Here is a 26,635-nt window from a genome sequence, read left to right as displayed (position 1 = left end):
CGAGGATCCCACCCTGCATTTGAAACACACAAAAAAATGTACAAAAACATGAAATGTGTGTATTCTTATAGACAACACAAAATCCAGTAGACCTGAAATATGAACAGCTCTTGTTGCAAGAGAGAACTCAGCAGGTGTAATATCCAAATAGAAGCCCTGAGTGAAACAAGACTAGCAAATGAAAACTAGCTTACTGAAGTCAGAACTGGAAACACGTTTTTCTGGAGTAGTCACAGTGAAGGAGAACACTGTGAAGCTGGTGTAGTTTTGCGATCAAAACTAATCTAGTCAACAAGCTTGCATGCTTACCAAAAGGAGTGAATGACAGGCTCATGACAATAAGATTGCCACTTGAAGGAAAGCATCATGTCACCATCATCAGTGCCTATGCTCCCTCCATGACGAATCCTGAGGGGGTCAAAGAAAAAATTTATGAAAACCTGGAGATCATTATCATCAATGTGCCAAAAAGGACAAGCTTATAATTCTGGGAGATGTTAATGCTAGAATAAGCTCAGACTACCAGACATAGCAGGGAGTCCTTGGGAGGAATGGAGATGGAAACAGCAATAGACAATGGTCTATTGGTCACTTGCTACTGAAGACTTGTGCATTACATGACCTTCTCATCACTAGCACTGTCTTTTGTTTACCTAAATACAGCAAAACATTTTAGGTACACCCTAACAGCAAACATTGATATTTAATTGACTATGTAATTATAAGGAGGAGAGACAGACATGATGTAAGAGTACGGAAGGCAATGCATAGTGCAGAGTGCTGGACTGATCATAGGCTTATCCTCTCCAAACTAAATATTCACAGTGGAGGACCAAAGGCAAAATGGCTACCAGAAGAACTAATGTCAACAGATTAGAGTATTTCTTTGAGAGGGAACAATGTGTTGCTAACTTGGAGGGAAAGTTGAGTCAACACACAGTTGGCAAGAGGAGAGCAGAAAATGAGTGGAGAGCTTTCAGAGATTTGGTGTACAGCACTACATTTGCTCATCTGGGTCAGAACACTCTCAAACACCAAAACTGGTTTAATGAAAATGATGGGCAAATTCAGAAACTGTTAAGTGAAAAACAAGAATTCCACAGGGTTTACCAGAAGGATAGTTCACCCATCTCTAAGAAGACAGCATTTAATTTCATCAGAAGTAAAATACAAGTGAAACTTAGAGAGATGCAGGATTCTTGGCTCAGTGAAAAGGTAGATGAAATTCAGTTTTGTGATAATAATAATCAAAACACTTTTATGATGCCCTGAAGGCAATTTATGGGTAAAAGACCTGTGGTACATACCAACTACTCAGTGCTGATGGAGCCACATTGATTAGTGATAAAGACATGATCCTAGAGAGATGGGATGAACACTTCCATAGTGTTCTCAACTGACCATCATCAATAAATGCTGAAGTCATTGACTGCTTACCTCAGGTTGAAATCAATCCCTCCCTAGCTGAAGTTCCAACTGAAGGAGAGATTTTGAATGCCTTTCAGCTCCTTTCATACAGCAAAGCACCTGGTATTGATTCTATTACAACTGAGATTTACATGGTAGGGGGCCCATTGCCCATACAAAAGCTGACTGAAATATTCCATGTTATATGAAAAGAGGAGGTTATCCTATGGGAATTCAAAGATGGCTCCATTGCCCATCTCTATAGAGGTAAAGGAAGTAGATTGTCCTGTGACAATCACAGGGGGTCTCGCTCTTAGTCATTGCTGGCAAGATTCTTGCCAGAGTTCTCCTTAATAGGCTTATTTTTCACCTGGAAGATGGTCATCTACCTGAGAGCCAGTGTGGTTTCAGAAAAGGCCAACAAATAATAGATGTGGTGTTTGCTGCCTGACAACTCCAGGACAAAGGCCAGTAGCGGAACAAAGGTCTGTATACTACCTTTTGTTTGTAGATCTGACAAAGGCCTTTGATACTGTCAGTCATGAGGGCTTATGGAAAATTGTGTCAAAATTTGGTTGCCTGGAGAAGTTCATCAGTATCGTATGTCTATTTCAAGATGGCATGCTTGCTTGGGTTCTGGATAATGGTTGATGCTTTCATGCTTTCCCAGTCACCAATGGAGTGAAACAAGGCTGTGTGCTTGCTCCCATGCTTTTTAGCATGATGTTTTCAGCCATGCCGTCAAACGCCTTCAATGAGGACAAACATGGCATCAAGGTCAGCTGCTATACTAATAATAAATTCTTTATCTTGAAAAGGTTACAAGCCAAGAATAAAGTGGAGGGACTGTTGTTGCATGATTTTTTGTTTGCAAATGATTATGTACTTAATGCAGCCTCTGAACCTGCGATACAACAAAGTATGGATTGTTTCTCTGCTGCTTGTGCTAATTTTGGCCTAACAATTAAAACCAAGAAAAGCAGATACTTCATCAGCCTGCACCACACCACCCATACATGGAACCATTGGTTTCATCAAATGAAGAAGTTCTGAATGCTGTCAATAAATTCATTTACCTTGGCAATAGACTTTCTAGGAATGTACATATTGATAATGAGGTTGATGCATACATTGCCAGTGCTAGCTCAGTGTTGGGGAGATTCTGAAGGAAAGTGTGGGAAAGGAGAGGTGTTAGACTGACAACCAAACTGAAGGTCTACAGAGCTGTTGTGCTGACCTCATTGTTGTGTGTCTGTGAAACCTGAACAGTAAACTAGTGCCATGCCAGGAAATTGAATCACTATCATTTGAATTATCTTAGGAATATTCCAAAGATCACCTGGCAGGATAAGAAACCAGACACTGAGGTCCTTTTCTCAAACTAAACTGCCAAGCATTCAAATTCTACTGCAGAGAGTTCAGCTATAATGGGTTGGTCTTGTTTGAATTCCAAACATACACTTGCCTAAAAGACTATTTTATGGAGAACTCACAGAGGGAACGTATTCACATGGTGGCCAGAAGAAGTGATGCAAGGACACTCTCAAAGTCTCTCTTAAGAACTTTCAAATTGATTGTGTGACATGGGAGACATTGGCACAGGACCATCCAGCATGGCATGCCCTCATCTCAGAAGGTACTGTGTTCTATGAGCAAAACAGAATTAAAGTAGCTCAACAACAAAACAAAACAAACAAACAAACAAACAAAAACCTGTGAGATGCACAAATTTAGAGAATCCACCCCAAATGTTCACATGGACTATTTGTGACTGACCTGTGGTGGAGCATTTCAAGCTTGTATTGGTCTGATCAATCACAATCAGACACATTATAACTTGACTGTAACGTAGTGATGTCATTTTGGTCCTCTTTGAGAACAAAGAACAATAATCAACCACCGTCTGCACCACCATCTTGAACTCTTCATGTGAGCATATGCTGACCAGGTGGGTGGCAGGTTTCTCTGTTAGATCACCCTTCTAGACATAAGGAGTGGGTGGAGGTGAGTTAGGGGTTAGGGGATGGCCACTTTCAGTATCTCAACCTTCACTTCCCCATTGAACAACAGGGGAGGGCTCCCCTGCTGTCGTCAAGGGCTCAGGAGCTCTCTGTTCTCCTGCTGGGACAGGCATCCCATCATTGCATGCTATGTCTAGCTTCTTGTCCTGCCATCACTACCAAAAACGCAGGCCTCTGAGTCACTAATTTGTGTATCCACCTCCTCTTTCATCTCTTCCATTGCATTTAATTGGCTATGGAAATCTATCTTACCCTATAGGAAAATAGAGTGGAAGGGGATAAGACCAGGGGATGATAGAAAGAGGGCAGATTTGGGGAGGGGTAATTAGAAGCAAACATTTTTGAGGAGGGACAGGGTCAAAGGAGAGAATAGAATAAATGGGGAATAGGATAGGATGGAGGGAAATATAATTAGTATTTCACAACTTGATTATTTGGAAATGTTTTTCATTACTACACATGTATAACCTATATCTAATTGCTTGACTACTCAATGAAGGTGGATAGGAAGAGAGGAAGGGGGAGAATTTGGAATGCAAAGTTTTATAAGAATGTTAAAAATTGTTTTTACATGCAACTGGGAAATAAGATATACAAGCAATGGGGGATAGAAATCTATCCTGCCCTACAGGAAAATAGAAGGAGAAGGGGATAAGAGAAGGGGGTGGTGATAGAAGGGAGGGCTGTTTGAGGGAAGGAGTATTCATAATGCACACCATTTTGGGGTAGGGAGAGGGGAGAGATAGTGAGAAAATTTGGAACTCAAAATCTCATGGAAGTGTGTGTGGAAAACTAAAAATAAATAAATTAATTGATTTTTAATAAATAGGAAAACAATGTTGTTTAGTCATGTAAAGTACTTTGGAATCAAGAAGGCATAGGTTTAAGTCCCAGCTCTGATACATTCTGGTTGTGTGACCTGGAAAAGTAGTTTATCCCCTTAGTGTCCTACACAACTTTCTGACACTAGAAGTTTCAGAACAGGTACTTAACAGCATTGATAAACAGCACTGTTAAAACAAGGATATAAGGATGACAGTTGGAACTATGATTTTGTTATAGGGAATTTCAATATGAAAAAGATCCTCAGGAACACACAAACACACCTGGGCACACGCATACCACACGTGTGTGCATACACACATGGGCACACACGGAAATGCCCACATGGGTGAGCCCACACCGCAGGCATACACACACACACACACACACACACACACATTGGGGCACCACTGAGCCTTTGGCCAGAGGCATAGCCCAACTCCACCTCCCTGGTGGTAGGCAAAGTGAAGTGGAACCTAGGTCCCAGGGTTAGGAGGGGCTCTAGAGAGGCCCCCAGCCCTCACCCACTCCTCCCTGCTCTAACCCTGCTCCCTCACATATCCAGATTGTCTGTCTACCCAGCTTCACTGACATGCACTAAAGGAGCATCACTTCCTGCTCCAAAAAAAAAAAAAAAGAAAGAAAGAAAAAGTTCCTCCAACCCATTCAGATTGATACTTTATATAAAAATTGGAGTTTTGGAGAGTTGGACAAAGTATGTTGTAAAAAAAAAAAGTTATTATTGATAGGTCTTTGTTCATAATCATGGTATATAAAAATTCCTGTTCATGTCTGTTAAAGTAGTCTACTTCTGGCTAAGCCTGATGATGCTGGAAAATGCTTCATTTACCTTCTAAAAATGACATTATTTTAAAATTCAACTGTAAATATTAGTGGTACTAAGAATAAAAAATAAGGTAGGGGCACTAGGCTTCAAATGGTTGGAAATACAATTCTGTAGATCATGTTAATTCTCTTTTTAACTAAACAAGGAGAATTAGAAAAAAACTGGTAGACTAACAAAAACATAATAAAAAAGAGCTAAAACCTGGAATTATGGTTCTGAAATCATTTTGTATTGGGAGACAGGAAGGGATATATAAAAAACAAATAGAATGATATATAAAACTGATTGTAGAACACATTACAAAACTAATAAAACAAATTGAGTATTGATGATGTGCATAGGGCAAATCCAATTACATTTCAGAAGGCTTTATATTGCTCTATTTCCTCTTTAATGTTTACTATTTATTTATGTCAATTTGAAGTTTTGGCAACAAACCTAAATAAAACCATGGATGAGAAACTAAGAAATTATGTCAAGGACCAAAGTCAGAATTAAAATAAATAGAGAAAAATAAAGTTCTTTCTTCTACTCAAACTTGGTTCTTTGACCTGTTTTCTGAGTTCTCCTGCTCAGTTTACCCTTGCAAACCCTAACAGTATATTACAAATGTTGCCCAGAATTCAGGCACAGCTTCAAATACGTTATCAAGAGAGCAATATTTTACACTTTCATTTTCTCCCTACTCCCTGCTATAAGGAATGCAAATGCTACGGGGATGACAAGGCTGCTATTTGGAACTAAGGGAAATAATTAGCAGATACCCATTAAAAAAAAAAAAGCTTTAATCACAATCCCCTTCTGAATGCCTTCACCTACTTGATATCATGATAATGGAGCTCATTTGCCACTGGAGCATTGATCAACTGTCCCGGTGAGACTGGCAAAATGGGCTTTGCTTGTTACCACGATTCTACTGTAACCCCTGCCACATGGTGATCAAGGAGTCTGTAAAACATTCAACATCTGCTGCTTCACCAAGCAACATTCTGTTTTATTTAATTTTTCTATAGGCTTATTTGCACCCTCTTAATTTTCTTATGCTATGGATTAATCATTCATGAAAATAATAATTACAAAACTCATTTAAAGGCTTGGGAAAGAAACATGGTCCTTTTGATGGATATTAATTCTGAAGGAAGAAAAAAATAAACTTGTGTTGAAAAGAACTTCAAAGTTACAGGATATTCTAAAAATTGTGATGGCCTCAATTTTCTTTTCCAATCCAATTAGAGATGTATGCTTCATATTACACGTAAAAAGGTAGATGAGGAGAGGACACTGTGGGAAGCTAGCTAAAGAGAATGATGTACATTTATCTCAGAAATGGAAGTACTTTGTTAAATTTTAGGGTTTAGAGTTGTTCTTATTTTCACCCCTTCACTTTAACATAAAGTTTTTATATTCCTTTCCTTGACAAAACCATTTTAAGAGTATTTAGTGAGGACATAAATTCTTAAAGGTGAAGTTCTTTGTAGAGAACAACTAGTACAATCTCACACTTATTATAGCAGTTTCTTCTCCACCCCTCACAGAGTATTATCTAGCCTTTGAATACTTCCACTCATGTTCAATTACCTTAAGTCATTCAGTAAGTAATTTTCCCCTCCTTGGACTTCGGTTTATTTTGGAGCTAAGAAAAATCATTAGCAGATACTCACAAAATACTTTGATGATATCCCTCTTCCATCATTATCTAACAAGGTGACATACCTCATTTGTAAACTATTTTAATTGTTGGAAAACATTACCTTGTACTTGGCTGAATCTGGGCATCTAGGTGGCACAATAGATAAAGTACTGAGCTTGAAGTCAGGAAGGCTCCTCTTCCTGTGTTTAAATCCAGCCTCAGACACTAGTTGTGTGATCCTGGACAAGTCACTTAAGCCTGTTTGCCTCAGTTTCCACATCCATGAAATGAACTGGAGAAGGAAATGGCAAACCACTTCAGTATCTTTGACAAGAAAACTGTAAAATGGTTCAGGAAGAGTCAGATACTACTGAAAAACAACTTCACAACAACAAAAGGCTCAAATCAGCCTATGTTGTGGATCAGCTGCACGTTATAGTTATAGTTATAGTTATAGTTCCTGCCTCTGGCACAACCCAGGGTAAGGCTACATGGTAGCCCTTTAAACGTTTGAAGACAGACATCATATCTTCCTTAAATCTTTTATTTTCAGGGGCAGCTAGGTGGTGCAGTGGATAGAGTGCCAGCCCTGGATTCAGGAGGACTTGAGTTCAAATCCGTCCTCAGACATATAACACTTAACTAGCTGTGTGACCCTGGGCAAGTCACTTAACCCCATTGCCTAGCCAAAAAACAAAAAAAAAAAAGCATTTTATTTTCCCACTAAATTATCAGTTCCTCCAGCTGTTCCTCATGTGACATGGTTTCCAGATTCTTTGCTATCCTGGTCACTTTCTTCTGGGAACAGTCCAGTAAATGGGGAAAGGGAAACACATACACATTTACGTAGTGCTTACTATGTATTAGGCACCAAGGTAAATGCTTTTACAAATTTTGTCTTGTTTGATCCTCAGAATAACTCAGTGTAGAGGAAACAAAGGCAAATGGTGTCTTGCCCAGGGTCACACAGCTAGTAAGTATCTGAGGCCAGATTTGAACTGGGAACTTCTTGACTCTTTTCACTGTGCCACCAGCTGCCTCCTCTGAAAATACAGTGCAAAAACTTGAATGCAGGGCTTCAATATAGTTCTTCCAGTGCAGGTGATTTCCCTCTGTATGAGTTCATTCATGTCTTTCCACGTCTCTTTGAAACATCTTTTCTTTCATTTCTTTTTTTTATTATTAATAAATTTATTTATTTTTAGTTTTCAACACTTACTTCCAAAAGATTTTGAGTTCCAAATTTTCACCCCATCTTGCCCCTCCCCCACCCCAAGATGGCATGCATTCTGAATACCCCTTCCCCTAGTCTGCCTTCCCTTCTGTCACTCCCCCCCTTCTCTTATCCCCTTCCCCTTCTATTTTCTTTCAGGGCAGGATAGATTTCTGTACCCCATTTCCTGTATTTCTTATTTCCCAGTTGCATATGAAAACATTTTTTTTAAACATGTGTTTTAAAACTTTGGGTTCCAAATTTTCTCCCTTCCTCCTTCCCCACCCACCCTCATTGAAAAGGCAAGCAACTCAATTTAGGTTATACATGTGCAGTTATGCAAAACACTTCCATGGTAGACATGCTGTGAAAAACTAACTCTAATTCCCTTAATCCTATCCTGCCCTGCCACACTTATTCTATTCTTTCTTTTGATCCTGTGCCTCCTCAGAAGTATTTGCTTCTGATTACCCCCTTTCCCAATCTGCCCTCCTCTCTATCATCCCCCTACTCTCTTCCCTATTTTCCTGTAGGGTAAGACAGATTTCCATACCCAATTGAGTGTGTATGTTATTCCCTCCTTAAGTCAAATCCTATGAGAATAAGATTCACTCATTCCCCCTTACCTTCCCCCATTTCCCTTCCACTGTAGGAGCCTTTTCTTTTCTGGTTTTTTTTTGTGAGATAATTTACCCCGTTCTACCTCTCCCTTTCTCCTCCTAGTAAAATCCTCTCTTACCCCTTAATTTTATTCTCCAGATATGACCCCTTCATTTTTAATTCACCCTGTGCCCTCTATCTGTCTTTCCATATACATACATATATATATATATACATATACATATAATTTTTTTCCCTCCAACTACCCTAATACTGACAAAGATCTCATGAGTTACAAATATCATCTTTCCATGCAGGAATGTAAACAGTTCCACCTTAATAAGTTTCTTATGATTTCTCTTTCCTGTTTACCTCTTCATGTTCCACTTGAGTCTTGTATTTGAAAGTCAAATATTTTATTCAGCTCTGGTCTTTTCATTAAGAATGTTTGAAAGTCCTCTATTTCACTCAATGACCATTTTTTCCCCTGAAGGATTATACTCAGTTTTTCTGAGTACGTGATTCTTGGTTGTAATCCTATCTCCTTTGCCCTCTGAAATATTATATTCCATGCCCTGCGGTCCCTTAATGTAGAAGCTGCTAAATCTTGTGTTATCCTGATTGTGTTTCCATAACACTTGAATTGTTTTTTTCTGGCTGCTTGTAATGTTTTTTCCTTGACCTGGGAACTCTGGAATTTGGCTACAATATTCCTAGGAGTTTTCCTTTGGGGATCTCTTTCAGGAGGAGATAGGTGGATTCTTTCAATTTCTATTTTGCCCTCTGGTTCTAAAATATCAGGGCAATTTTCCTTGATAATTTCTTGAAAGATGATGTCTAGGCTCTTTCTTTTTTGATCACGGCTTCCAGATAGTCCAATAATTTTTAAATTCTCTCTCCTGGATCTATTTTCCAAGTCAGTTGTTTTTACAATGAGATATTTCACATTGTTTTCTAATTTTTCATTCTTTTGGATTTGTTTTACAGTGTCTTGATTTCTCATAAAGTCACTAGCTTCCAATTGCTCTATTCTAATTTTTAAGGAAGTATTTTCTTCAGTAATCTTTTGCACTTCCTTTTCCATTTGGCCAATTTTGCTTTCTAGGGTATTCTTCTTCTCATTGGCTTTTTGGATCTCTTTTGCCATTTGGGTTGGGGTTTTTTTTAAGGTGTTGTTCTCTTCAGTATTTTTTTTGGGTCTCCTTTAGCAAGCTGTTGACTTGTTTTTCATGATTTTCTTGCATCACTCTCATTTATTTTCCCAGTTTTTCCTCTACCTCTTTTACTTGCTTCTCAAAATCTCTTTTGAGCTCTTTCAAGGCCTGGGACTGATTCATATTTTTCTTGGAGGCTTTGGATATAGGAGCTTTGACTTTATTGTCTTCTTCTGGTTGTATGTTTTGATCTTCTTTGTCAACAAAGTGAGATAATATAGTCTGACTCTTTTTGCACTGCTTACTCATGATCCTGGCCAATTAGTTGCTCAAGCAAGTCATTGCTTTCACTCTGCCAGCTTCTCCCTCATTTCTTAAGGCATAATAGCATTCCACTACATTTCTATACCACAGTTTGTTCAATCATTTCCAAAATGATGGGCATCTCCTTAGTTTCTAGGATTTTTTTTATCTCTACAGAAAGAACTTCTATAAATATTTTGTAAATATTTTGTTTACCTCCTTGAGGTGAAAGCCTAGCAATGACATAGCTAGGTCAAAGAACATACATCATTCAGTAAATTTTTGTTCTTAATTCCAAATTGCTTTGCAGCATTCACAGACCAATTCACAGCTTCCTGCTACAGTGCATCAATGTGCCTGTTTTTTGTTTTTTGTTTTTTTTTTGCAACCCTTCCAACATTGGACTTTTTCATCAGCTTGGCATTCTGATGGATATGAGGTAGAATTTCAGAATTTCTTTAATCTTTTGTTCTCAAATTATTAGTGATATGGAACATTTTTTTAAATGTGGCTAAATATACCCTCCTTTTTCTTGTTGAGGACTGCCTGTTCATATGTTTAAACCATTCATTAATGGAAATCAAGTGAAGAACACATGAACAAAAAAAAACGTGAATTAGTTCCTCATATATCTTGGGAAGGAAACCTTTATCAGAGAAAGTTTCTGTAAAGATTTTTATTTTTCTAATTGTTTCTCTTCTATTTTTAGCTCTGTAACTATATTGTATTTGTATTATCTGCATTGATCACTAATTTGGGGCTCTTTAAGGATAATCTTTCTGTAATTTCCAGCTATGATTATCTGAAATACTTACTGGTTACTGGTTTAGTGTGACTTCCAGATTTATTCTGGTAGAAATTTTTTCTTAATATATATTAACGATTTTGTTTGTATTGAGTCCAAACATCACATTAATATTGGTGAAGAAAGAATTCATTGGATGTGCAGCCATAGCGATTTGTGTCATTCATGAGTGACAAGTGATAGATGAAACATTTTAGTTCTATGAAATTTTTTGTCAGAAGCTGTATTTGTTTATATTTAGGAGAGATATTAATGGATGTGAGACTAGCAAGATCATAATAGGTTCAAAGCATCTACCTGAAATGCCACAATTTTAAAGTATTCTTGATATTATTTTATTGGTGGTATGTTTTAAATAAAAAATAGTAGTTTTCTATGTGGACATAACATATTCTACCAGCCTCACAATTCTTGAATTTATTTTGCACATTTTCATTACACTAATAAACCACAAGTGCAGTATTGGGTGAATGCCTTTATCAATACAGGTAGCATAAATGTTACAACATTTTCTGGTGCCTTGTTCAATAATTAACAACTTAATCACTTATCAATTGTTAAATCAATATAAAGTGCTTTTTACAGTTTTGGGATCATCTTTATGATGCACTATCTCACACAGGCATACATGGAGTATGTACTTTATACAATGCATACATTTTTGGTGGGTGAGGTAAAAGTTATGAATATATTTTGTAATGTATGTGCACAAGTAATTGCCTTATATTTGGAGGGATGACATATTTTTATCTGATGGTAGTCATGGAAATGTGACACCTATTAAGAAACCTGCAGTCAAGCTGATATCTAAGAAAAAACTAGTAAAATGTTTTGCTAGTAATTAATGTATCATTGTTAAGTTTTAAGCCAACAATTGTATATATATTCTCTCACTTTTCAGTTTTGCAAAGTTGCTGAACTTTGAATCCTTTATGTGACTGACCTGTCATTCATTTTGCAACTTGTACACAAGTTTTTTGCCTGTTTGTTCAATTCAACTTGAATTTTGTTTTCATATTTGACTTTGCATAACCATAAAAACCTGAAATTTTCTGTTTTTCTACTTTTGGGGGTTCTACCTCATATCTAATAAGTTTGCCTTTCAATCACTATACTTTAAAAAATTGATTTTGATTTTTGTTCTGCGCTTTGTTTTAATTAGTATTGTTACAAATTTGACTTTTAATTTCAACTTCTAATTAAAGGAATTGAAATTATGAACTTCTGTTGTTTTCTGGATTCCTTTCTCTGTGTGTGTGTGTGTGTGTGTGTGTGTGTGTATAGACACATATTTCCTTTAGTTGGGTGATATAGTACTTTACATGTAATAGTATGTAATCTTCCAATGAATTTCTGCAGATTTTCAACAGTTCTTTCATGTCACCTATACCATGATGATATTTAATTCCTACTTTTAAAGTGTTGCTTAATAACTGTGCTCTTTCCCTCCTATGACTCTTATTGTGACAATTGCTATCAAAGATTATGTTGTCTATCACAAAGGTGTCAAACACATGACCTGTGTGCCCCATATGTCTCACAATACTTCTGAGTGTGTCTGAAAACAGACTAAAATGTAACAGAGAAATATTTAATAAAAAATTAGTATTTATATATAAATATGTGATTATTATATCTAATATATTTTTATATATAGTGTATATATATAGAGAGAGAGTATATATATGTACACTGTGAAATGTTTGTTCACGATGGAAAATGTCAACTTATTTTGAATTATTCTGTTTTGTTAGAGGGTCTAGTTGAAGTTCAACAAGTTTTTATTTAAATTTACAGTCTAAGTATATATATATATATCTCCTTTTCAAACCCATTCAATGCATTAATAGCATTTTGACCTCTATTCCATTTTATGTAGGATTTATGCAGTTTGAATTAAGCTTACAACAATTTCATTTATGTTTTTTTTTCTCTTAAGCCAAATTCTATTTGGGGTCAAAACATTTATTATTGCTGGTATTGTTCCTGATGTTGTTATTGTTGTGAGTTAGTGCTAAGAAGCATACAGTTAGATGAAGAGTATGAGTGACATATGAAATAATACAACAGGAGGCAAGATATAATATTATAGGATACTTCAACAATCTTTATCTAACATGGATACAAAAGGAGAGAGTTATTTACGTGCTACAGTATTGGAAACCTCTCCAACTTTGGGAAAGCCCTTTCACAGATGCATTGAGTAGCTCAACATTGTATAGCAGACAGGGTGTTCAGCCTTGGAGTCAAGATGTGAGTCCAATTCCTGTCTTTGATACATATTGGCGTATGACTACGGGTAAATCACTTAACCTCTGATAACCTCAGGCCATTCTCCAAGGTTATTTGGCTAATGTTCTACATTTCTGAATGGAGTTTGCACACTAGGAGTACTCCTAATCAGTAAAATCACAGTTGTAGATCAATAACAACAATGAACAGTATAATGAAAACATATATTCCAAACATTTAAAATGTGTATCTAAATTAAAACCTCAGCAATGAGGTGGCATAGTACATAGAAAACTGAGCTTGGAATCAGGGACTCATCTTCATGAGGTCAAATCCAGCCTCAGATACTTATTAGCCGTGTGACCCTGGGCAAGTCACTTATCCTATTTGCCTCAGTTTCTCATTTGTAAAATGAGCTGGTGATGGAAACGGCAAACCACTCATATGTTTGTTCATTTTTGTTTTTTGTTTTTTGTTTTTTTTTACCATTAAGACCCCATATGGGATCATAGAGTTGGGCATAACTGAACTACAAAAAATGTTTAAAAAGTGATTTTGCATAACAAATATGCAATACAGTCTTATAAGTATATTCTCACACATATATGACAATCGGACACATAGTTGAAATCAGAGTAACCACTATGGCCATAGCATCAGATCTTCTAAATTGTGTCTGTTGCTTTGCATCTGCCTTTGGGTGTTCTTTGTTCCCAGAGAGCAATTGGAATGCTGTATTGCTGAGTTCTTAAAGGACCTGATAGGCTATTTTGCTAGCACAAACGGGGGAAGCCACAATCCCAAGCTGCCTTGTGAAACAGCATTTTTGTTCACCTGCCTTTTTAACATCTGGCCTAGAATATCAATCCTAAATAATAAAATGAAACACTAAAATTTATTGCCCCTTAAGAGTCAGTGTTTAAAAATGTTCGTAAGCAGAAAGCCCCTCCTTAACTGTCACAGCCCTGTATGCCAGAGCAGTGAGTAGTTGCACCTTTAATAATGTAACATGCAGTGAAATATCCACATAAGGAAACTTCATGTCATTTACTGCCTTATAAAACTCTAAGTGCCCTCTTAAAGTCAGTATATTCTGACACTTTGCTACACACATTGTGGGCTGCAGTCCACAGGAGATACACATTAAAAATTGAAGGCAGAATGTCATTTACCCCACACTGGATAATTGGAAGTCAGTGAAACAACTTAGATGTGGGTATAATAACAACTGGGCCGCTGGCAAATGTGAGTAATCTGGGTGCTGTATTTAAATATTTAACTGACCAGCTGGCAGACTGTAATAAGAGCTGTTCTCCTCATGTAAAGGCATGAGATCCCTGTCTTGCCAGTCTTCACACACTTGAAAAAAAAAAATCAACATTCTCTTGTAGTAAAAATGCCCTCAAAAAAAAGGAAGAAAGAAACTGTCAAAGTGTCAAAGAGTAAAACCAACCCTTCTGAATATTTGAAATGTTTCATAGGCTATGTCTAGATGCAAACCTATGGAAACATTCTGGGGCCAGAATCATAACTTTCATGGAGGTAGTAGTGTTTCCTTTTCTTTGTCTACTGCATCCATTTAGAGATGAACTGTAGACAGGTCTGGTTTTATGTTGAAAAGACAACGATAACTATATGTACGGTGTGTTGCCTATGACAAAGATAAGTACTCTTATTCTTGCTCTTACCAAATATCTTTTCTGCCTTTCAGTTGAAACCAGATATTTTCTTGTTAGAGTTTCATTCCTTTAACCGAAGACTTTAGTTTCCTTGAATTTTTTAGAGCTCTTCATGCTCTAATACTATTACAATAAGTATTATGAGAATAGAAGATAAGGAGGAGAAAAAATAAGGGTCATGAGATATATAAAAGAAGTGAGGAATCTAGTTTTCATCAGTTCAATAACAGGGTAGAGGTGGAGAAGAACATTGAGTGGAGGACCTTGAGACTTCAAAGGTAAACTTAGCTTATTTCAGAATATTGCTTCATTGAGGTTCTGCTTCGAGCTATTTAGATATAAAAATAATGACTACCCAGTATTGCCCTTGTTCATATAGGTGTTGTGTGAAAGAAATAATAATTTTGGATAAAAAAGTTAATGCTGTTAGGTATGCATGAACCCCATTATCTAAAATAGTAATTAATGATTGCTTTTGTAGCACCATTAAAATAATTGTAAAATGGTGGTAGCATCTTTATTCCATGAGTTTTTTTTTTGAGTGGGTATTATTTGATTCACCTCTAGGTTCCATTCTGATGGAGATTCTGCATGATTCTGTGGTTCTCAATTTTCATAATATAATTAATTAGTGCACAATATAATGAGTGCTTGTAGGGGCCTGTAGAATCTCCCTCCCTGATTGCTTTCAGTAAAATAAAGATAGATTTTTCCCCGTGGGTTATTCCTATACAGACTTAGGGAAATAATGATAATATCAGAAAGATCTTTGCATTGCTGTGATCCTTTGTTGGAGGATACTTCTGATAAGTGATGATGTAAAGAATAGAGATGCAGTAACAGCTCCAAAAAGTTGAATCATGTATTACTTATAGCCTCCTTGGAAAGAAGAAAGGAAAAAGTGGAGAAGACTCTTTTATTACAAGATATTGATGATTTGTGAGATTTAAATAATTAGCACGTGATCATCTATTTAGAGCAAGAAGGGACCTTGGAGGCCCTCTAGCCTAATTCCCTTATTTTTTTAAACTAAGCTGTGGTATGATTTCCCTAACAACAAACAGGTGAAATAACTCAGATCTGACATTTGTCCTACAGGCGTTTGCTGGAACCAGCTCTTACCAGCTTTAGAGAGCCTATTAATAAATTGTCAATGTGAATGTTTACCCCTCGGAAATAAGCAAATGCAACCAATCAGGGCTTGATTTATTGTTTTATTGATTGTGTAGACTTAAGAAAGTGATAGAAAAAAAGTGTTCCTACTTCAGATTAAACTTAAAAGTGTGTCATGTATATGTGTATATATATATAATATATGACACATACATATGATATATATATATATTCAGATATCCAATGATTAAAAAAATTATCAGCATGCTTCTGAAACTGGACAAAACTCAAATATGAATAATCTAGACTCTGTATTTAAATATTTGAGTAACCAGCTAAGTCACTGGCAAAATTGTGGTTGGAACCCAGGTTCTCCATGGCAAATATAGCACTCTTTCAATGTTGTTTATCATTATTTATGTATTGAAACTGTTTTTCCATGTCTAAGATTCCATAAATCATAAATATGTACCTATATAGCAGGACATTTTTAAGGTGAATGTTTATTGAAAACTCTATCGTAAAAGACATCATTTTTATTGTTTGAACAAATTAATGAAAGTAAAATATATATATTTTTTAAAATTACCAACTTATCTTTAAAAACACAAACTTAAAAATGAGACACAAAGCATCATATATTTTTTCTGGTACATTTTGGTGTGCCTAGACACACTTTGTATTGCAAATGCATTCATGCCTGGATGTAGATGTAATTCTCAATAATCTTTTAAAAATTCTTTATCCATATTTATCATTTTGAAATTGATATAATGGTATCTGATGTTGACAATGGTGATAATAATGAAAAATAGCAATTAGCATGTGTATATTTTGCAGTGTTTTTATATGTCACCTTATTTGATCCTCATAATAACACTGTGAGGAAAGTGTTATTGTTCTCCCTATTTTAGAAATAAGGAAAATGAGACTGAAAGAGATTAAATGACTTGCTCAAGGTCATTGAACTAGTAGGTAACTAAGGTAGAATTCAAATTCAGGTCCTCAAGACTCCAAACGCAGAATTCTATCAATTTTGGCACTTTGTTGCCTCAAGCTGATGAAAAACTTTTGGAGTGATTTGGGGCAGAACTGAGTCTTGAAAACTCCCACAGATTCCAAATAGCTCTTTATCTGCCCTTAGCTCTTACGCAGTAATTTCTCAAGGTTGGCTAAGCAAGTCCTGGTTTTGTTCTACCCATATTTTAATTAAGAAAACTTGTGAGGATTCTATAGCCAAGCTGTACTACCTGAGACATTTATAATCATTTTATCTTCATCACACTATAATACGTGGCATACGCAAAAAGAATAACATTCTACCACTTTGGCCAAAAGACAGATTTTTTTCCTGCCTTGCTTCACCTGCAGCCCATTATTCAATGTAGGGATGATTATCCTACTGGATTTGTTTCAGACATCCTCACTTAGTTTGACATCATACAGTTATGTTCTTTGATAAGTGAGTCTCCAATTAATATATTTAAATTTAGCTTCTTTGAAATTTCCATCCTATGTGTATAGTGGATAGGATATTCATTATTCTGGTAGAAAGTTTGACACATCACTGGTGCTTTTATTAAAGTCATGGGAGTGGGTCAGTTTGAAAAGCAATGTTAAAACAAAATAAGTGAATTTATAATTGGCTTTGAAAAACTTATTCTTCCAAAAACTTTGAATGAGCATCAAGAAAAGCTATGCATATCCATAGGAGCAATCAGGTCCCTCTTCTAAAATTGGACTCCCTCTATCCACAGTATTTCTTAGAAGTTTGGACTCAAAGGTGCTTTCCCCATTGTTGGAAAAGGAAAGCTTGGTAAAAACTCTTCTGTTTTTGTCATTGCTCAGTCATTTCAGTGGTATCTGACATTTTGTGGCCTCTTTTCAGGTTTTCTTGGCAAAGATACTGGAATAGTTTGCCATTTTCTTCTCAAGCTCCTTTTACAGATGAGGAAACTGAGGCAAATAGGTTTAAGTGACTTGTCCAGGGTCACACAGCTAATAAGTGTCTGAGGACTGATTTGAACTCAGAAAGATGAGTCTTCCTGACTCCAGGTCTAGGACTTTATTCACCACAGCTGTCCTCAAAAGCTCTTCTGAAGGGTTTTGATTTCCACTAGGAAACAAGCCTCTCTTAGTTAAATGCTGAGTAACATACATATACGTACAATACATAACAATGAGTTAACTAACACAGCTGTATTTATCCAGCCCACTCCCCTCCCCTTAATTGTCATGGCTTAAGAACCAAATAAACAAAAAAAATAATGAATTAATTAGATTGTGTTTTCTCTTCTCCTATCAACTATAATCTATTGGTTTGAAATCAGATCTGCACTGTTTCTTAAAATTATTACTGCCTTTCAGTAAAAAACAAAAAGCTCCAATTTCACCCTACATGTGAAGTACATTAGTTTTTATTTTCCTAGCAAGGAAAGAGTTTCTGCCAAGGTGTTTAGAAACAAAATGAACTGCAAAAACAAGCTAAAGAAAAATGATACAATACTTCTAACAGCATTGTACTTAGACTACCTCTCTCCCCTCTCTTTATCTATCTGTCTATCTATCTATCTAGATCCTTCACAAGTAAATATTAAATAAGATATTATACCTATTTTTAGCTTTTTGATCAATTCTAAGTTTAAACATATACTGCTACAATATGAAATCTCATGGGAGAGAAGCTAAGTGAATCCAGATCAAAACAAAGAAACAAACAAAAATGAACCAAATAAAAATTAATAATAATCTGGATAAATCAATAATAATATTGGCATCTGAGAAGAGATTTCAGGAAAAGTCAAAATTAAATACATTCCTGTAAATTACAAAAACTTTGGGGGCATATAGGTGACAAAATGGATAGAGTACCAGGTTTGGATTCAGGAGTGAATTGTTGTGTTATTTAGTGAGCTAGTATGAGTTAGTCATACAAGCTGTGTGATCATGGGAAAGTTAATTAATTCCTGGTTGCCTTAGTTTCCTCATCTGTAAAGTGGGTATAATAATAGCACTTACCTCCCAGAGTTATTATAAGGTTTAATTGAGATAATAATTATAAAGCTCTTAGCACAATGCCTGGCACATAGTAAGTGTCTATCTATCTATCTACCTATCCATCCATCTATCCATCTATCTATCTATCTATCTGTCTATCTATCTACCTATCTATCTATCTATCTGTTAGTTATTATTAGCTATAATTTTATAATAAGTTTTTAAAAGCTAAATGTAACTAACAGTTTATTTATCTTCTTATGGCTTTATTGATGAGAAAAAGATCAAAAGAATTTTTTTGAATATACTCAAGGCCACAAAGCAGGAATTAGAGTCTAAATCACAGGATTACTGACTATAACTAAAAGAGATCTTAGAATCTATTTTGTCCCTCCCATCTCATGTTAGAGATAACTGAATTGATAGCCAGGGCAATGACTTAAATGGCCCAAGGTCAGGCAAGTAGTAAATGGCAGAAAGAAAATATCTTACCTAAATTTAGTGTACTTTCAATTCAATTCGTAGTGCACGTTTTTGCCACGCAAAAGGATAACCCCAAGTGGCTTGTGTGTGGCTTTGACCAATCTTCAAAGTTCCTTTACCAGTTGAAGAATTGTCACATCTACTTTCTTCACCATTTCCTTTTCTTAAATGCTCTAAAAAAGAACATTAGTAGGGGAGAAATAAAACTAATGCATTTAATAGCATCCTGGCAAATGATGCTACTCACATAGTATAGTCAAAAGAGATTCATAAGTTAAAATGTTCTTGTTCTGTGCTGACCTTGAGCAGATTACTTCACCTCCTTCCTCTTTTTCCTTCTTTAAAATGAAAGAATTAGGGGCAGTTAGGTGGTGCAGTGGAGAGAGCACCGGCCCTGAAGTCAGATAGGACCTGAGTTCAAATCTGGCCTCAGACCAAACACTTGACACTTACTAGCTGTGTGACCCTGGGCAAGTCATTTAACCCCAATTGCCTAAAAATAAATAAACAAAATGAAGGAATTAAAAAGATTGTCTTTGAGGTCCCTTCCAACTCTAATTTTCTAGGAGTCTAAGAAAATGGATGAATGGCTATTTCTTTTTCCTTTTGTCAGAATACATATTACAGTGACCAATGTATATACACCATAAACAGACTTGGTTGTTTCTTCCTTTAGAAATAAAACCTGTCCCATTTAAAATTACTATTATACCATTATATTTTTTTTTCCTTTTTTTAAATTGGAAACAACAGCTGAAGACCCTCCTTCTGGTGATATAAGTCAGCAATTCCTATATTAGGTGTGGCCTTAGAGAAAGGTCTGGAGCCCGGAGAGGAAGAGTGACTTGCCTAGGGCTACAATAAAAGTATGTAACAGAGGCAGGACTTGATATCAGGACTTCCTGATGAGAGTCAAGGTGGTATACAAGAAAAAAAAAAAGGCTGAATTTGGAGCTCTGAATTTGGAATCGCTGAACCTGAGCTTAAAGCCTTGCTGTGAAATTCCCATAAGTGTAATATTGGGCAAAGTTATGTATCCTTTTTGGGCCTCAGTTTCTGCATCTGTAATATAAGGGTTTTAGATTAGATGACCTATAACCTTCTAGTTCCAAGCCTATGATACTATCATTTGTATCCACTGTGCCCTGCTAAGTACAGATATTCGGCTTTAACTAAAGACAAAAGAAATATGTTAAGGAATTATTGTCAGTATATCAATTCAGCTCCATTAAATTCAACAAGCCTTTACTAAGCACCTACTATGTCCCAGCCACTATAATAGGCATAAGGAATATAAAGGCAAAAAGGAAATGTTCATTATCTCCCAGAAGTTCATATTCTTTTGAGTCTTCTAAGTTTATTAAAAAATAGTGAGTTCCTATAATTTGGTTATTTTTACAAAAGCTATCATGATGCTTTTGGCAGAGAATAAAACTGGAAAGTGGAGATAATGACTGTTCCCAGAGCTACACTTGACTCCATTCTCCCTGGTGATTAGGTCACTTCCTAATCATAAGGAAGAGGAGGAAAAAAAGGTCACTAGGTTGCTATTAAGCACTCTCCTTTTATAATACTTGGAGATTTAAGAGTCCTCTGGTATATTGAGAGTTATTTTAGGGAAGCTTCTGGTCAACCTTCAGTACACACTGAGTATGGAAAGAAAAGTGGGCTTACATTATTTTTTTAATTGCTTCATCAAGCAGAGGAAGCATTTATTGACTTTAAGAATGATTTATGTGTCACAAGAAGCTATTAAGGGAGTTCTTGTAATATATGCTCTTTTGATGTTCTATTTTACATTATGTTTGTGTACTAATTGTATGTCTTTTACTTATCTTTGTATATTCTGAATTTATTTAAGTAATTTACACAATTTAACAAATGCTTATTAATGAGGAAAAAAAAACCTACTTGTCTCAAAAGATTTAGATACAGACTTGTACACAGGAAAAAATGGAAACCTTAACATCCTTATTAATTTACAATTGGTTTCTTTTGATGCTGGACTCAACTACCAGATGCTCAGTACACCACATTAGAAAAAACACACTTTTGATGATCTTCTGCGTTACTATGCCTTCCAAGTCTTCCTGAATATTCACTTAAAAATTAGGAAAAAGCAAAATGACAAACCTTGCTGTCAATGCAAACTCTTCTTAATTTATATGCATATAATATCAAAAAATCACTTTGCTAATGATGGGCTCATTCATATAAATTTAGATAGCAGTAGCAAAAGCTGCAATTTTCCACTGAAAATTACAAATCTGCAACAATAATTGTATCTGCATCTACTCCTTGTCTATTTTTGCAATGTTCAAAAATATTCATGTGGTTAGAGAGCAGGTGTTCAATATGGCATGTGTTTCATGACTGCCTTCCTGTGCACAAACAGGAACAGAGTAGCATATTAAACCCTAAACCCAGGTGCACAGGGAGGGGTGCACCTCCAAACAGGTTTGAGCTCTGAAACAAATAATCTTTTCATTCCATCACTAGCCTTAACACAAGTGACGTCAAATTTCTCTTCCTTCATGGTAGTGTGTGGGGCATCACCTTTTTCTGCCTCTTTATCATTTTCCAAATTTATTGCTGATACCACCTGTGTGTTTTCTCACCAGTATAACAGCACTGGAATTACTTCCTGCATTGGGGATAGTAGGTTGTAGAAACCTAGGAGGAGGCATTCTATCTACCAAAGCAACAGAGCAGGAGAAAAAAATTTTGGCAAACTGGCTGAGGTAAACAAAGAAGTTACTGGTACAGTGTAAATGACTGAGAAGGGAGGCTCAAGGGGGAGAAATTATGAGATGTAAGCAATCAAATATTTAAATTAAGGAGTAATTGTTTCTGGGGTCCCTAACAAAGGAGATTTTTTGATGCTCAGGAGCTTTCCTCAGAAAATCAACAGGAATAGGGGACCAAGTTGAAAATAGATAAAAATGGAGGAAAAGGATAGAATCATTGATTTAGAGTTAAAAGGGTCTAACCCTCCTAATTTTATAAATGAAGAATCTCAGGCATAAAGAAGTTAAATGGCTTGCCCAGGATCACACAGATAGTAATTATCTCAGCTAAAATTTGAAGTCATGTCTTTCTGAGTCTAAGTCTCTTCCCCTAAGCCAGCAATTTTCAAAATGTGGTCTGTGGATCACTGAAGATCCCAAGAACTTTTCAGGGGTCTATAAAGTCAAAACTATTTTCATATTAAGTTTTTTGTTGTTATTCATTTGTTTCAGTTGTGACTGAATCAGTGACCCCATTTGGTGTTTCCTTAGCAAGGACACTGGAGTGTTTTCCATTTCCTTCTCCAGCTGATTTTACAGATGAGGAAACTGAGGCAAACAGGGTTGTGACTTGTTTAAGGTCACATAGCTTTTGTCTAATGCCAGATTTGAACTCATGTACTCTGACTCCATGATTAAAAGATATTTCAACTTTTTTGGATTTTCTTTTTCTTAATTAATTGCTTTGAACATTCTTTTAAAAAATTGAGTTAAATTTTATCTCCTTCCTTCCAGTCCCTCACTCTTCCATTGAAAATGCAATACCCTATCAGTTATACATGTGAAATCATTCAAAACAAATTACTGTATTAAACATATTTCAAAAAGAAGAAGAACAGATGTAAAAACATATGTTTCAATTTGCACTCAGACTTCATCAATTCTCTTTTGGAGGTGGATAGCATTTTTTCATCATGAGTTCTTCAGAATTGTCTTGGATCATTGTGTTGTTCTGAGTAGCTAAGGCTTTCATAGTGAATCATGATAACAATATTACTGTTAATTTGTACAATGAGATCCTAGTTAGATTTACCATATTATGCATTGCTTCATAAAGATCTTGCTGAGGTTTTTTTCTGAAACCATTCCCTTCATCATTTCATATAGCGGAATATTATTTTATCACAGTTATATGCCACAACTTGTTCAGGCATTCCCCAGTTGAAGGACATCCGCTTAATTTCCAAATCTTTATAATGACAAAAAGAGCTGCTTTAAACATTTTTATAATAAATAAGTAGCTTTCCTTTTTCTTTTATCCTTTTTTGAATACATACCTAGTAGTAGTATGGATGTCAAAGTGTATGGATGGTTTTATAGATCTTTGGGCGTAGTTCCAGATTGTTCTCCAGGTTAGACTAATTGACTATTCTATGAATAATACTTTAATTTTCTTATTTTTCCACATCCCTTCCAACATTTGTCATTTTCATTTTCTCTTATGTTACCAATCTGATAGATATGAGGTGATACCGTAATGTTGTTTTAATTTATATTACTATAATCTATACAGATTTAGAACTTTTATTCTATATAGTTGGCTTTGTTTATTCTTCTCAAACTGCCTGTTCATATCATTTGACCATTTGTCAATTGGGGAATGCTCTTTTTTATAAATTTGACTCAGTTTCTAATATATTTGAGAAATGAACACTTTATCAGAAATACTTGCAGTGATTTTTTTTTTAAATCTCACTTCATTGTCTATGGTTTGTTGTATTGTTTTTCAGTCATTTTAAGTTATGTATCATGATCCTATTTGGATTTTTCTTGGCAGAGACAATGGAATGGTTTGCCATTTTCTTCTCTAGCTCATTTTACAGATGAAGAAACTGAGGCAAATAGGTTTAAGTGACTTGTCCAGGGTCATACAGCTAATAAGTGTCTGAGGCCAGAGTTGAACTCAAGAAGTCTTTCTAACTTCAGGCCCAACATTCTATTCACTGTACCACCTAGCTGCCCATATTGTCTATGTGTCTATGGTACCTTTGTTTTTAATCAAAATATAGTATTTTCCATTCTCTTTTAATTAGCTCTACTTTTTTGTTTTCCTTTGTCTGAGATTGTCATTGTTACCCTTGCCTTTATTTTTATTTCAGCTCAAGCATAATAGATTCTACTCCAGTTCCTTATCTTAACTCTTTTGTATTTTCTGCTTTAAGTGTGTCTCTTATGAAAAATAATTTTCTGGATTTTGGTTTCAAGTCCATTTTCCAAATAGCTTATATTTTATGGTTGAGTTCATTCTATACACATTCACAGTTATGATAATAATTGTGTATTTCTTTCTGTCCTATTTTCTTCTGTTTATCCTTCTTTCTCTCTTTTTACCCTATCCCTCGTCAACAGTCTATTTTTCTTCTCACCACTGCATTCTTTAATCTGCCTCATTTTTATAATCCCACCCCCTTTTTTCTCATGGTATTTCTCTCCTACTTTCTTGTTGGGTGAGATAGATTTTTGTATAAAGAGGTCCTTTTTCTTTTTCCTTTGATCTTTTTGGAATATGTGGCTTGTAGTAGTATTGACAGTCAAAAAGTATGGATGATTTGATAGTCCTTTGGGCATAGTTCCAAATTGCTCTTCAGGTTGGACCAGTTCACTACTTCTTTTTGTATATTCAGCTCTGATATTTTCATCAGGAATGCTTGAAAGTCCTCTATTTCATTAAATATGCATATTTTCTCCCTGAAGGATTATATTCATTTTTGGATGGTACATTAGTCTTGATTTCAGTACTAGCTCCTTTGCCCTTCTAAAATATCAGATTCCAAGACCTCCACTCATTTAAGGTGAAAGCTACTAAATCTTGTGTGATCTTGACTGTGGCTCCATAACATTTGAATTATTTCTTTCTGGCTGCCTACAATATTTTCTCCTTGACCTGGTGGGTATGGAATTTAGTTATACTATTTTTAGGAGTTTTCCTAAAGAGATTTTAGGATCTCTTTCAGGGCATGATATGTAAATTCTTTTGATTTTTATTTTACCTTCTGGTTCTAAGATATTTAGGCAGTTTATCTTGATAATTTCTTGAAATACGATATCTAGGCTCTTTTGTTTATATCAAGGCTCTCAAGCAGTTCAATAGTTCTTAAATTACCTCTCCTCAATCTATTTTCCAATTCAGTTGATTTTCCTCTGAAATATTTAACATTTTCTTTTATTTTTTTTTTCATTCTTTTGACTTTGTTTTATTGTTGCTAGTTGTCTCATGGAGTCAGTAGCTTCTCCTTGCCCAATGCTAATTTTTAAGGAATTATTTTCTTTAGTGAATTTTTGTTATTTTTCTTTTCTATTTCATCAATTCTACTTTTTTAAAGAGGTCTTTTCTTCATTTTTTTCACCTCTTTTACCATTGGGCTAATTCTGTTCTTTAAGATGTTATTTTCTTCAGTATTTTTCTGTACCTCTTTTACTAAACTGTTAATTGTCTTTCTATCATTTCTTGCATCATTCTGACTTCTTTTCCCAATTTTTGATCTACCACTCATCTCTTTCTTTAACTCTTCTAGGAATTCTTATTGGGCTTGCATCTAATTTGCAGGGTTTTTTTTTTCCTTTGAAACTTTGTTTAGAGCTGTTTTCACACTATTGTTTTCTTCTAGGTATCTCTCTTGGGCTTCCTTGCCACCATAGTAGCTTTTTAGGGTTAAACTCATTTTTTTATTCTTTGCTCTTTTTCCAGTTTATTTCTTAATTTGGAATTTTATATTAAAGTTGGGCTTTTCTCTTCTTGGGTTTTAAGGCTGTGTTCCAAGTTTCAGCCTTTTTGGTTGTTATTGTTCTTGTTGCTATTTTCAGAGCTAGTTCTGAGAGACTTCAAGTTTTTGGTGCTTCCAAGTTATTGTGATCCTGGGTGAAGTGTCATCACCTCTCCTTGTTCTGCTCTTGTCTTTACCCAGTAAGGGTTTCTACTGTCCTGTAGCTGGAAGTGCTAGCACTCTTCTCTGCCTTGACAATGCTACCCAGAATTGTATATGGGCAATCAAATTGCCAAATAGTACTTGGCCTGGTGCCCAGCATCAGCTCAGAGTCCCCTCTAATATCTTTTTTACCAGTTGCTCCATCCCCTTACTATCTCTGTGGTGAAAGCTTTAGACTGCAAGTGCTATCATAACCACAAGGTCCACTGCTGGTGTTGCTGCTGTGTGCACTCTAGGCTGGTCCCCACCCTTGTGTCACCAACCTTTTTTGCTGACTTTCTGAATTGTCTTATTCTGGGAAAATGTCTCATCCTGACTTTTTATTGCCTCTGCCATTCCAGAATTCAGCTTTGTTTTAAAGTTGTTAAGAGAAGAAGGTTGGAAAAATGCTTCTGGGTTGCTGCCTCTAGTCTACCATCTTGGCTCCACCAGGTATTTTATTTTCTCATATGATAAATATAGATAAATGGGCCCACATAAACAAAAATCTATCTGTGGTTATCCATGTTTTTAAGAGTATAAATAGATTTTAAGACCAAAAAGTTTGAGAATTACTGTGTTACACCACGCTGCCTCTTAAGGAAAAATTGTAAAGCCCAGTTGCTTAGTGGCATTTG

Source organism: Vombatus ursinus, unplaced genomic scaffold (assembly GCF_900497805.2).
Source record: "Vombatus ursinus unplaced genomic scaffold, bare-nosed wombat genome assembly UNPS02009573.1, whole genome shotgun sequence".
NCBI lineage: Eukaryota > Metazoa > Chordata > Mammalia > Diprotodontia > Vombatidae > Vombatus > Vombatus ursinus.
Note: the sequence above shows the minus strand (reverse complement) of the source record.